The following is a 14,043-nucleotide window of genomic DNA, read 5'->3' on the forward strand; positions in this document are numbered from 1 at the left end:
CCTTACACCACCGTTGTCACTAACATCTCTCTAACCTGCTTTTAAATTTGGTCCTTTTCCCAAATGCAGGTGGGGCTAGCTCTGTATGCTCTGATACTTTTTTTTGTTTTAATTGGAGGATAATGGCTTTACAATGTTGTATTGGTTTCTGCTGTACAACTCGAATCAGTCATAAGTATATATATATATATATATATATATACACCCCCTCCCTCTTGAGACTCCCTGTAGAGTCCATCCTACCTCTCTAGGTCATCACAGAGCTCCATCCTGGGCTCCCTGTGTTATATAGCAGCTTCCTGCTAGTTACCTATTTAACACACAGTAGTGTACACACGGAGAAGGCAATGGCAGCCCACTCCAGTACTCTTGCCTGGAAAATTCCATGGGCAGAGGAGCCTGGTAGGCTGCAGTCCATGGGGTCGCGACGAGTCAGACATGACTGAGCGACTTCACTTTCACTTTTCACTTTCATACACTGCAGAAGGAAATGGCAACCCAATCCAGTGTTCTTGCCTGGAGAATCCCAGGAACGGAGGAGCCTGGTGGGCTGCCGTCTATGGGGTCGCACAGAGTCCCACACGACTGAAGCGACTTAGCAGCAGCAGCAGCAGTGTATACACATCAATGCTATTTTCTCAATTTGTCTTAGCTTCTCCTTCCCCTGCTGTGTCTCTGCATCTGTGTCTCCATTTCTTTTCTGTAAATAGGTTCATCAGTACTATTTTTCTAGATTCCTTATGTATGCGTTAATATATGATATTTGTTTTTCTCTTTCTGACTTCACTCTGTATAACAGACTCCGTGTTCATCCACTTCACTACAACTGACTCAAATTTACTCCTTTTTATGGCTAATATTCCATTGTATATATGTACCAGATTTTCTTTATCCATTCGTCTGTCAGTGGACATCTAGGTTGCTTTCATGTCCTGGCTATTGTAAATAGTGTTGCAATGAACATTGGGGTACATGTGCCTTTTTGAATTGTGGTTTTCTTAGGGTATATGCCCAGGAGTGGGATTGCTGAGTGCTCTAATACTTTTTAAATGCTTTATGGATCAGATCATTGTTTTTCTTACACATTCTTTTACCATCTATATTATATTTTGTGGTATCTCCCATTGCAAGAGATTAAAAATCAGCGAATTTGGGGTTTGTCAAACGCTTTCTTGTTCAAACACATTTTCTTTACCTGGATTAGATGATCCTACCCACCAGACCAATATCTTATCCAGGTCTGGACACAATTTGTTTTTCTTGGGTCCAATTAATTCTGTCCTTTCTATGGCTGCCCTTATAGTCCTAATTCCACAATTTTCTTCAGCGTCTTTTCCCAGGGTACAGACAAAACCTATGTACCCATCTATAATAGTTGTATTGCCCTGAAAGTTACTCAATACTTTTTTAAAAATATTTTTTTCTGAGATTTCTGACCTTTTCCACTCAGATATGCCCAATCTATATCCAGTCACTTGGAAGAGATGTCATAATATTTAAAGGATCATCATTCATGTGTTCTTATAATAAACTATCGGAGGCTTTAAGAGAATATTTTCCAGTAGTTTCCTATGAAGGCAATTTTCTAGTCTCTCCAAAATTGTGCCTTCCTTCCCCTGTTAGATTACTGGGCCTCAGTAGTCTTTCAGATCTCATTTTGTTTTGTATTTCCTTTCAAAGATCAGAGTGCATCTTCTTGTTTCTTTTTTATATGTCCATTTATATATGTATATATATGTCCATTTATATGCAGCTGGTCTTCAAAGACTTCACTCTCTTCCTTAGATATATTTTCTCCTTCCAGGCATTTTAGCCAGCCCTCCTTTAATTTTTTTCATTCTTCCACTGTTTTCATTCGTGAAGCATAGTTTTGAATCACAGCAGTTCTTTCTTAATTTCCTGGGGAAACCTGATTACCAGCACCTCACACACTCATTTGCAGTATTGGGTCCCCGCCCACAGCCTCAGCTAAACCTGCTTGCCAAGGGAGCCTGGTTTTGCCAAGCAGAGCTTCCTGTAGGCTGGATGAAACCCACAGGAGCAGTCTGCTGGGTTCAGGCTCAGCAACTTCTCTCAGACTCACTGATCAAGTAAGCCACTCCTCCTGCTTGGAAAGGGGTTAGTTGAGGGGATGGAGAGAAGCCAGGAAAGTTAGTTCCTTCATACGGAAACCTCTATCAAGGGAAAATCGGGTTTCCCACATCCAACAGAAGCTATGAAGAATTCACAGACACTATCCTCACCCAGACTTTCAAAACTACCTATCCTGTTTCTCTAGTCAGCTTGTTCTCCAATTTTTGCAGTTATTGTAGCTTTATATTAAGTCATGATATTTCATAGAGTAGGATATTTCACTTTATTCTTCTTCAAAATTGTCTTGACTATTCTTGATCCTTTACATTTCTGCATAACAAAATGTACAGAAATAATTTCTATTTGGAGAAAAACAAACAAAAAACCCCTACTGGAATTTGATTAGAATTGCATCTACTCCTCAATCTATTTAGGTGGAATTAACATCTTCCAAAAATCACTGCAGATGGTGACTGCAGCCATGAAATTTAAAGATGCTTACTCCTTGGAAGGAAAGTTATGACCAACCTAGATAGCATATTCAAAAGCAGAGACATTACTTTGCCAACAAAGGTCCGTCCAGTCAAGGCTATGGTTTTTCCAGTAGTCATGTATGGATGTGAGAGTTGGACTGTGAAGAAGGCTGAGTGCCGAAGAATTGATGCTTTTGAACTGTGGTATTGGAGAAGACTCTTGAGAGTCCCTTGGACTGCAAGGAGATCCAACCAGTCCATTCTAAAGGAGATCAGTCCTGGGATTTCTTTGGAGGAAATGATGCTGAAGCTGAAACTCCAGTACTTTGGCCACCTCATGCGAAGAGTTGCCTCATTGGAGAAAACTCTGATGCTGGGAGTGATTGAGGGCAGGAGGAGAAGGGGACGACAGAGGATGAGATGGCTGGATGGCATCATTGACTCAGACATGAGTCTGAGTGAACTCCGGGAGTTGGTGATGGACAGGGAGGCCTGGCGTGCTGCGATTCATGGGGTCGCAAAGAGTCGGACACGACTGAGTGCCTGAACTGAACTGAACTGACTGAACATCTTTACAATATTGTCTTCCAACACATTAACATGATATGTTGCTTCACTCACTTAGACCTTTTAGAACTTTCCTCAATTATTTATAGTTTTTTACCTAGAAGTCTTACATATATTTTGATAGACTTATTTCTAGTGTTTTATTTCTTTGGTTGCTAATATAATTGTTACTGCTTATTTAGAAATATAATTGATTTTGTTGGTACTTTATCCAATGACTTGGCAAAATTTATTTCCTAATCCTAATAGTTTATCTGTTGATTCTTTTGGACATTTGTACATGAGGGCAGAAGTACATCAATCCTTATATTTTTCATTTCATTTTGTTCTCTTTCCTTATTGAGCTGTCAAGGACCTCAAATACAAATGTTAAGTAACAGTGGTGATAGCTGGTGTCTTTGTTTCATTACCTTGTTTTATTATAGTCTCAAGGGAAAGCTTTCAAAAAATTTCACTATTAAGTATGATTTTTGCTATAAATTTTTTGTAGATAAACTTTTTTCAGATAAAAGAAATTCTTTGTTCCTAATGTACTGGGTTCTTGTTTATATTACAATATTGAATGAATGCTGAATTTTAAAATGCTTCTTCTTTATCTGTTTAATTCCATTTCCTTGTTCCTTTTTACATTGCTGGGTTCAGTTTATGAGAGATTTGACTGTGATTTTCTTTTCTTGCAATGTTACTATCCCTATATATATATATATTTTGGGTCATACCATGCTGCTTGCAGGATCTTAGTTCCCCAGCCAGGGATTGAATTCAAGCCATGGCAGTGAAAACACTGAGTCCTAACCCCTGGATCACTGGGGAATTCCCTTGTCCCATTTTTATATTAAGATTATGCTGGCCTTATACAACTGATAAGAATCTTTTCTCTCCCTTTCTATTCTCCAAAAGATTTTATGAAAAAGTGGTGGTTGTTGTTGTTCAGTTGCTGAGTCATATCTGACTGCTTGTGGGGGGAAAGATAATGGTTATTTCTTCAAATGCTTGGAAGAATATATGAAGGCAACAGTTTTTAAATTACAGATTCAGTTTCTTTAATACAAGTAATTTTAATTGGAATTATTGGATATTTATGTGGGTTCTTCTTTGGCATACCCTAACTTCCAATATTTTTTTGTCCCCATGTCCACGAGGCTGCAGAATGCTCTGCTAAGCTTTTCTACTTCACAGTTGCTCCTGATAACTTGACAAAAGCCTTGAGGAGAAAAGCTGCTCTGAATGTCAGGCCCAATTCTTTATATATCCCTTCTCTCCAGTATCCTGTCTTCTCCCTCTCTGGTTATTGCTGATGCTTTCTGTTGGCTTCAGACATATTTTTAAAATATTATATCCATAATTGCTAGCTATTCTCATCAGAATGGATAGTCTGATACAACTGAATTCATCATCTTAAGTAGCAGAAGTTCTTTCTACCACTTTGAAGATGATGTTTCCACAGTTGAACATGAGGTGATCGAATCATTCTTACAAGTCATGGAATGTAGAAGCACATGAATTTTTCCATTATGTCTCATTCTAAATGAAACAAGATACACTACCAAGATAAATAAAACTCCAGGGGGGTCATTTATCTGTTATACTTAGAACTGTATCTAAGGCATAAGATTGCTCTATACTTAAAAAAAAAATCAAGTAAGCTTTTAACTTTAGTTTTCGGGAAGATTTAGAAACCATAGTACAGAAAGTTCCCATATACCCTAAGCACATTTTTTTTCATGTCGTAACATTTTACATTAGTGTGGTGCATTTGTCACAGCTAAGAAATAAACATTGATAGATTACTAACAAAATTATGCTTTATTCAGACTTTACTAATTCTTTCCTAATCTCTTTTTTTTCTGTCCCAGGATTTTATTTATGTTACGTGTTACATTTAATTGTCACGTCTCCTCCTCTGGTCTGTAACAGTTTCTCAAACATTTTTCTTGTTTTTGATGATCTTGACATGAAGAGTATTGTTTCAGTATTTTGTAGAATGTCCCTCGGTTTGGGTTTATCTTGTGTTTTTCTCATGGGTAAACAGGTTATGAGTTTTGGGAGGAAGACCACAGAGATGAAGGGCCATTCTTATTACATCATATCAAGAGTACATGCTATCAACACAATGTTCATCTTGATAACAGGGCAGGGGAGGGGAGTTGACTGGTAGGCTTCCCCGCTGTACATACTCTGCTCTTTGGAAGCAAGTGTAAAGGCCCAACCCACACTAAAGAGGTAGAGAGTTAATCTCTGCTTCCCTGACGGCTCAGTTGGTAAAGAATCCGCCTGTAATTCAGGAAAGCCTGGTTCACTCCCTGGGTTGAGAAGATCCCCTGAAGAAGGGAATGGCTACCCACTCCAGTATTCTGGCCTGGAGAATTCCACGGACTGTATAGTCCACGGGGTTGCAAAGAGTTGGACATGACTGAGCGACTTTCATTTTCTCTCCTCAAGGACTCTTATAATTCTTGATGTTTTACTGCCTGCCTGGTTAACGTAATATTCAATAACCCTTCCGTTCAGTTTTTTGCTTGAGTCTAATACCACGTCAGCATACTGCAGTTCATTTTATTTCCCCAAATTTATTTGCTCTGCAGCAAAGGTGAAGACAGATCTGGACAGCTGTATGCAAGTGATAGGATGGATGAAAAGATTTTTAAAAATGGAAAATAAGTGCTGAGTGTTTCTTTGAATATAAAAATCTAGTTTAAATTCTACTCTATAAATATTAATTTCTTGACCACCATTATAATCATACAAGAAAGATAGATGTGTTAATAGAAAATGTAGGTTCCAGTTTTCCTTGTGCTTCTAATTAATTGTGCAGTGTTGAGAAAAATAAGCTCCATAGTTTGGTCCTCATATAGAGAGGACAGTGTAGCTGGACTATAATGCCTCTAAGTTTTTTTTTTTTAATTAATTAATCAAGTTTAATTAGTGGATAATTTATTTGCAATATTGTGGTGGCTTTTGCCATACATCGACATGAATCACCCATGGGTGCACATATGTCCCCACAACCTGAAACCCCCTCCCTCCCCACCCATCCCTCTGGGTTGTTCCAGAGCACCGACTTTGAGTGCCCAGCTTCATGAATCAAACTTGTATAATGCCTCTAAGTTTTAAAAAATCTCATGTAATTAAAAAAATATTCAAAGGACCTTTAAGTAGATCTTGTACCAAATGCTTGATACAATTTTCAATGGTATTTCTGTATACCTGAACCTGGCTACAAAACCAATTGAAGAAGTGGATCCTTTATTCTCAGTGGTCAGATTGCTCTTGTTTGGAACTAATTTAGATAACTGTTGTTGTTCAGTTGCTAAGTCATATCTGACTCTTTGCGACCTCATGGACTGTACCATGCCAGGCTTCCCTGTTTCTCACTATTTCCTGGAGTTTAATAGATAACTAGGTGACAGCTTCCGGCTGAGGGGAAATGATACAAAGCCATAAGCCCCAAATACTGCATTAACACTTTGCAGAAGAAAATAAAAGAGGGGAGAAATATAGGAATACAGATAGCGTCTGGTATCTGGGAATTCCACATCTGCAGATTCAGCCAACCATGGATGGAATCCTCCGTTGATTTCGGTGGATGTGGAACCAACCACACAGAGGGCCCACTGTACCACACACCATTTTCTATTAGGGACTCGAGCATCCTCAGACCTTGGTATCTGTGGTCATCCTAGAACCCATCCCAGGCAGATACCGGGAGAGCTGTGCAGATGGTTCTGAGTAATCAATTATTATAATGTGGCTTTCACGCTTGCTCTCTCTTTTCTCACTAAGACTATGCATAATTTGATAATTGATGTTGGAAATGAGAACATATCTCTCTTAGAACTTATAGCACTAATTCCTGTGGTATAAGAATGACATCATCCATTTTTTGGTTTGGTGAAAAACAAAGGAAATTTCTCACCTCAGATTTCAGAAAGCAAAAGGAATTGTTCCGGAGAAGAACTTGTCATTTCCTTGGACTGATTATGAAAGCTGTCTGTGGTCATGGAGAATTCTTTTTTTTCTCCAGGGAAAATAGATGAACACTAGAAATTTTCCAGACTTGGGAAATAGTAGTGGATAAATAAAAATGTTGAGCCTCTTACCCTGTTGGTTCAGATTCTGAACGTGATTCAAATTTTGTACATACTCCCGTGGTAGGAGGCAGGGAGAAGAAAAAACAAACTTGAGAACAGCACTTGGGATAAAAGATGGATTGTGTTAGTACACTACACATGGCTATTGCTGGTGTGGGGGGGGCGGTGGAGAAGGATTTGTACACCCTCCTTATTGGAGGCCACGTATGTCAGCACTTTTCAGGTGCTAAAAAGCTGAGAGCTTTATTTTAGTGATTATAGTAGTCTTGCATGAAAACGTGAAGAAAACCTGCTAGGAGGAAGCCTACTTGGAGTGCCTAGAAAGGGTGGTGACATTCTCTAGCCCATCCCTGCATTTAAGATGCCTCACATTTCAGCTCTAGGGCAGCTTAGGGTGCAGGGGAGCAAGCTGAAGGTGCCACTAGTGTGACCGATGGCTTCCTTTTACACACCAGTTTGCAGGTGAGGTCTTTCATGCTGTCAGGAGATTAAAAAAAAAAACTTCCTGAAAATGTCCTGGAGGTGATTTCATGGGAGCAGTAGATCCCAGCTAGTCAAAGTAACTGTTTGTTTATATTGTTCAGGTATTTTGAAAGCTGTTACCTTATTGTTTCCATGATGACAAATAAGTGGATCCTAAGGTCACTCAGAATCAAACGTTCATCTCCCTAACGGTGACACTAGGGCACTTTGGGGGAGAAAAAGAATTCCTGCCTTCCTAATACCCACGACTCTGATTTTGTTACTCAACAAATTATATTTGAAAAAGGAGCCTGTCATTTATCAGCCAGTATTTTCCCTCTGATGCCTGGTTCAGATGGGCTAGGAGAAATCCTTGTCTCCTCCTCCCTATCCAGGATCATTCTTTCTTTCAGCACATAAGCAAATCAACCTTAAATAAGTTTAAATTCATTTAAATCTTTTGAACATATTTTTTTTTCTAAGTTTGAATCCTTAATTGTTTTTTCATCTCTTAATTTATTTTGTCTTCCTTTAACTTCAGCTGTTGTCTATGCATCTTGGAGGGTAGAACTAGAAGTCAGTGCTGGAAAGATTTTTTCTTTTCTAATTTTAAAAATTAAAACTTTGTTATTTGGTGTCTAGGCTCTTTATTGAATCAGGGCCTTGGAAACTGAGATTCCAGCAAGGGTGCTCAGGACAGGCTTCCACAAGCAGTGTTAGAACCATCCTCTCTTCTGACACCCACAGACCTAGTTGTGAGCCTGGGACACTTGTCTAGATGTCCCCCTCGTGTTGAGCTCCCCTATGGGGGTCCAGTTGAGACTATAACAGCTCCTTTAAGAAGTACTAATGATTTTGAATTTTGGAATGAAAAAGATTGGGATCTGGATTCCTCCCTACCCCAACCCTAAAATTTCTTGCTTTTTAGGTTCCCATCATCATCATGTTATGACAAGATTACACATTGTGGTCTGAAGACTCCCTGCCTGGCCCTGCTTCTTCCTGCTTTTATCTTGCAGAGGTGTTATCCCCAGATCAACCACTTTCGCTCCTAACTCTGTCTCAGTATCTGCTTTCAGGGAGAACTACCTGCCACATAGACTGGTTAATTTATTAGTTCATTTTAACCTCCCAACATTACTGGGGAGGAGAGTTAAAATAAATAAAAAAATTTCCAGAGACTTTCTAAATTCAAGTATTTAGTTTTCAGCTTTCTTAATTGTAACTTCATTCTGGACACGCTTCCAACCATCTTGCTTTTGGATGCCTCACAATTCCTCAGCCTCACATTTTTTGCTCACTACTCTGTGCATGGCTAATATTATCGGCTTTGCATCTGATTTTCTTAGATGCTTTCTTGGGGAGTAAGCAGATAGCTGAAAATTCTTTATTTATCTTTGTAAATCGAAAAGAAGTACTAAGTCTATTTTCTTTTCCCTCCACATCTAGCAGACACATGAGGAACAAAATATCCTGAGAAAACATATAATGTTCTTGCCTTAGTAGTAGACCCAGTTGAGTAATGTGCCATTGGTTACAATGAACCAAACAGCCCACTGTCCAAAGGCATCTCCACAGCACAGACCTCCAGATGCTAAGCTTTCCCTCGTTTGTTCTCTTGACCCTCAGCCAGATCTTGGCTCCTCCAGCTCCTCATATCTGTGTCTCAGATGCCCCTGGCTGTGTTCTTGCACTCTAGACCTCCCCAGTCCCTTCCCCTGTCACACCCCCTACTCATGGCTCCCCCACACAACCTGCCCACACTTGCCCTGGGCTAGTGTTTCCTTCTTAAGTGGCCCCGGAATACATATAGTACATGTTGTATAATGGCTCCCTTTTCAGAGCAAATTGGCACACATTTGTGTAAATAAAATGTCTTTCCCCTCTGGATGGATTAATTGTTGGCCTGTGACTAGGAAGAGCAAAGGGAAGAGGGTCTGGGAAGGGTGAGTGAAGCATGCAGCCTGTGTTACCATACTAATAGGTCAGTTTTGTGGTGTTTCCAAATTCCCGAATGCTTGGAGGTGGCAATGATCAGAAATCAGAACAATTAGGAGGCAGAAAAACCTCCCCATCAGGGATGATTAATAAATTGCATACATTAATTGTCTACAGATGAATGCTCAATCTGATACTGTGTATGGAGTTTCCTGTTTCAGAAAGAGAGTCTGATTCTTATTTCAACAGAACCTACAAAACCTGCTTGTTAGTCTAATTTCACAGCATGGATTTATTATCAAGTTATATCTATCCTCAGCGATCAATGCAAGAACAAAAGAATGGGAAAGAATAGAGATCTCTTCAAGAAAATTAGAGATACCAAGGGAACATTTCATGCAAAGATGGGTTTGATAAAGGACAGAAATAGTATGAACCTAACAGAAGCAGAAGGTATTAAGAAGAGGTGGCAAGAATACACAGAAGAACTGTACAAAAAAGATCTTCACAACCAAGATAATCACCATGGTGTGATCACTCACCTAGAGCCAGACATCCTGGAATGTGAAGTCAAGTGGGCCTTAGGAAGCATCACTACGAACAAAGCTAGTAGAGGTGATGGAATTCCAGTTGAGCTATTTCAAGTCCTGAAAGATGATGCTGTGAAAGTGCTGCACTCAATATGCCAACAAATTTGGAAAACTCAGCAGTGGCCACAGGACTGGAAAAGGTCAGTTTTCATTCCAATCTCAAAGAAAGGTGCCAAAGAATGCTCAAACTACTGCACAATTGCACTCATCTCAGACGCTAGTAAAATAATGCTCAAAATTCTCCAAGCCAGGCTTCAGCAATACGTGAACTGTGAACTTCCCAATGTTCAAGCTGAATTTAGAAAAGGCAGAGGAACCAGAGATCAAATTGCCAACATCTGTTGGATCATCGAAAAAGCAAGAGAGTTCCAGAAAAACATCTGCTTCTGCTTTATTGACTATGCCAAAGCCTTTGACTGTGTGGATCACAATAAACTGTGAAAATTCTGAAAGAGATGGGAATACCAGACCACCTGCCCTGCCTCTTGAGAAACCTATATGCAGATCAGGAAGCAACAGTTAGAACTGGATATGGAACAACAAACTGGTTCCAAATAGGAAAAGGAGTATGTCAAGGCTGTATACTGTCACCCTGCTTATTTAACTTATATGCAGACTACATCATGAGAATTTAGACGTACACTGGGCTGGAAGAAGCACAAGCTGGAATCAAGATTGCCAGGAGAAATATCAATAACCTCAGATATGCAGATGACACCACCCTTATGGCAGAAAGTGAAGAGGAATTAAAAAGCCTCTTGGATGAAAGTGAAAGAGGAGAGTGAAAAAGTTGGCTTAAAGCTCAACATTCAGAAAACTAAGATCATGGCATCTGGTCCCATCACTTCATGGGAAATAGATGGGGAAACAGTGGAAACAGTGGCAGACTATTTTTTTGCCTCCAAAATCACTGTAGATGGTGATTGAAGCCATGAAATTAAAAGATGTTTACTCCTTGGGAGGAAAGTTATGACCAACCTAGATAGCATATGGAAAAGCAGAGACATAGAGACATTACTTTGCCAACAAAGGTCCGTCTAGTCAAGGCTATGGTTTTTCCAGTAGTCATGTATAGATGTGAGAGTTGGACTGTGAAGAAAGCTGAGCTCTGAAGAATGGATGCTTTTGAACTGTGGTGTTGGAGAAGACTCTTGAGAGTCCCTTGGACTGCAAGGAGATCCAACCAGTCCATTCTAAAGATCAGTCCTGGGTGTTCTTTGGAAGGATTGATGCTAAAGCTGAAACTCCAATACTTTGGCTACCTGATACGAAGTGTTGACTCATTGGAAAAGACTCTGATGCTGGGAGGGATTAGGGGTGGGAGGAGAAGGGGATGACAGAGGATGAGACGGCTGGATGGCATCACCGACTTGATGGACATGAGTTTGAGTGAACTCCGGGAGTTGGTGATGGACAGGGAGGCCTGGCACACTGCGATTCATGGGGTTGCAAAGAGTCGGACATGACTGAGCGACCTAACTGAACTGAACTGAACTATATCTATCAAAAATGATTAAGTATGTTTATCACTTCTAAAGGTAGTGCTGTTAGCAGTGAATTTAGCATGACTGTTTTGTGTGGAAAGAGTTTCCCTATGAGAGTCTCTTAAGTTATAAGTCATTCTGGGGGAAGAAGGAGTGGGGTGCTATTATTTAATGGATATAGAGTTTCAGCTTTTCTCTATTCATCTGGAGATAGATGGTGATGATGATTGTACAACAGTATTTAATTACACTTAAACGTATTTAAAATGGTAAATTTTATGTATATGTTACCATAATAAAAAATGAAAAAATTCATTTTTTTGTGATAAAAATTACATAGCACAGAAGGATAAAACAATAAGGTTTGTCTTTCTGCCTTTTACCATCAATTCATCTTCCCACTCCTCTGAGGCAACCAGAGCTGATACCCTTTTAGAAATCTGTTGTATAGCAAGTGTATTTATATAGTACTATGTTACTGTTGTTTAAAACACATACTGTTTGGTCCGTTGCTTTTATTATTTAGAGCTTCCTGGGTGGCTCATGGTAAAAAATCTGCCTGCCAAGCAGAAGACAGGATTTGATCCCTGGGTTGGGAAGATCCCCTGGAGAAGGGCATGGCAACCCACTCCAGTATTCTTGCCTGGGGAATCCCATGGACAGAGGAGCCTGGCAGACTGTTGTCCACAGGGTTGCAAAGAGTAGGACCTGACTGAACGACTAGCACTTTCACTTTGCCTGCTTATGGAATGCTCAGGCTCCCTTGGACGCACCTGTAAACTGAACCCTTTTTGTCATAGTGTTTTTCAGTGAAAATGCATTCCAAATTCTCAGCAATTGAGTTGTCAATGTCTGTTTTGGAGTAGAGCCTGTTTGTGAGCTGAAAATAACTGCTGCTTTCCCTTTTAAAAAATTTCGTTGGAGTATAGTTGATTTACAAAGTTGTGTTAGTTTCAAATGTTCCAGTTGTTCAGCCCCAGTGTTGTTGCTCAGTTGTGTCCTGCATAGTAATTCAGTTATACATATATTCATTCTTTTTTAGATTCTTTTCTCATGTAGATTATCCAGTATACTGAGCTGAGTTCCTGTGCTGTACAGTATGTCCTTGTTGGTTATCCAAGTTCCTGATTTATCCCTCCTGCCTCCCCTGTTTCCTCTTAGGTAATCTTAAATTTGATTTCAACATCTGTGTAAGCCTGTTTCTGTTTTGTAAATAAGTTCATTTGTATCACTTTTTAATGATTAAATTCCATGTATGAGTGGTATCATATGGTGTTTGTCTTTCTCTGACTTACTTCACTTAGTGTGATAATCTGTAGGTCCATCCACGTTGCTGCAAATGGCATTATTTTGTTCTTTTTTATGATCGAGTAATACTCCATTGTATTTATGTACCACATCTTTATCCATTTCTCTGTTAATGCACACTTCTTTTTCTAAAATATGTATTATCTTTATTTTTCACACAAAATCTATAAAAGAAGTATCTTGGATGATATAACTCAAATTTTATTGATAAGAAATTTGAGGTGTAGATGTGGAATGAGTTCTTTAAGGCTACATAAACTAGTTAGTGTTTGAATGACTACATTTTGCTCTTGAATCATTAGCCAACCGATTCTGTAAAATAAAATACATAGATTCAGCTGATCTACATACACTGAGCTTCCATTTGGCTGCCTTTTGTAACGTGTATTTTGTAGTGGTTGGAATTGGAGGTGATAACAAAGTGGATGCTGTTATTGTTCAGTCGCTAGGTCCTGTCCAACTATTCGTGACTCCATGAACTGCAGCATGCCAGGCTTCCTTGTCCTCCACTGTCTCCTGGAGTTTGCTCAAGTTCATGTCCATTGAGTCCATCTCATCCTCTGCCGACAAAGTGGATGGGCCAGTAATAATGTTTCTTGCATTAATAGGAACTTTCTCTCTCCCTGTTTTAAAGTAAGAAATGATACTCAAGGAAAACTGTTGTGAAAGGAAGCTCATTTGCTATTGCTGGTGTGTGGTGATTGTATTGGCCTTATCTTGTTCTCTCCAACTAGACCTGCCCACATGGACGTCATCCAAAGCCATGGGAAAGATAAATATAGGAAGAAAAACCCAACTGGGAAAATTCTCCCTGGGGAATATATAAAAAGAAAACCACAAAAATGAATGTTCTAAAGAGTGTAAAACAGTAATTTTGGGGAATATCTCAGGATTAGGACTTGAGGTTCTGTTATCCGAGGACTAGTTTTGAAACTCAGACTTCCTCAATAAGTTGTTTTTACTGCCCCCACCCCCGCCTCCTCCTTCTTCTTTTCTTTTTGAAAACAAAAAACAATTTTTGAAGGTCTTCAATCAGGGTGGGGTGAGGTAGCTACAG

Source organism: Bison bison, unplaced genomic scaffold (genome assembly GCF_000754665.1).
Source record: "Bison bison bison isolate TAMUID 2011002044 unplaced genomic scaffold, Bison_UMD1.0 scf7180017864373, whole genome shotgun sequence".
Taxonomy (NCBI): domain Eukaryota; kingdom Metazoa; phylum Chordata; class Mammalia; order Artiodactyla; family Bovidae; genus Bison; species Bison bison.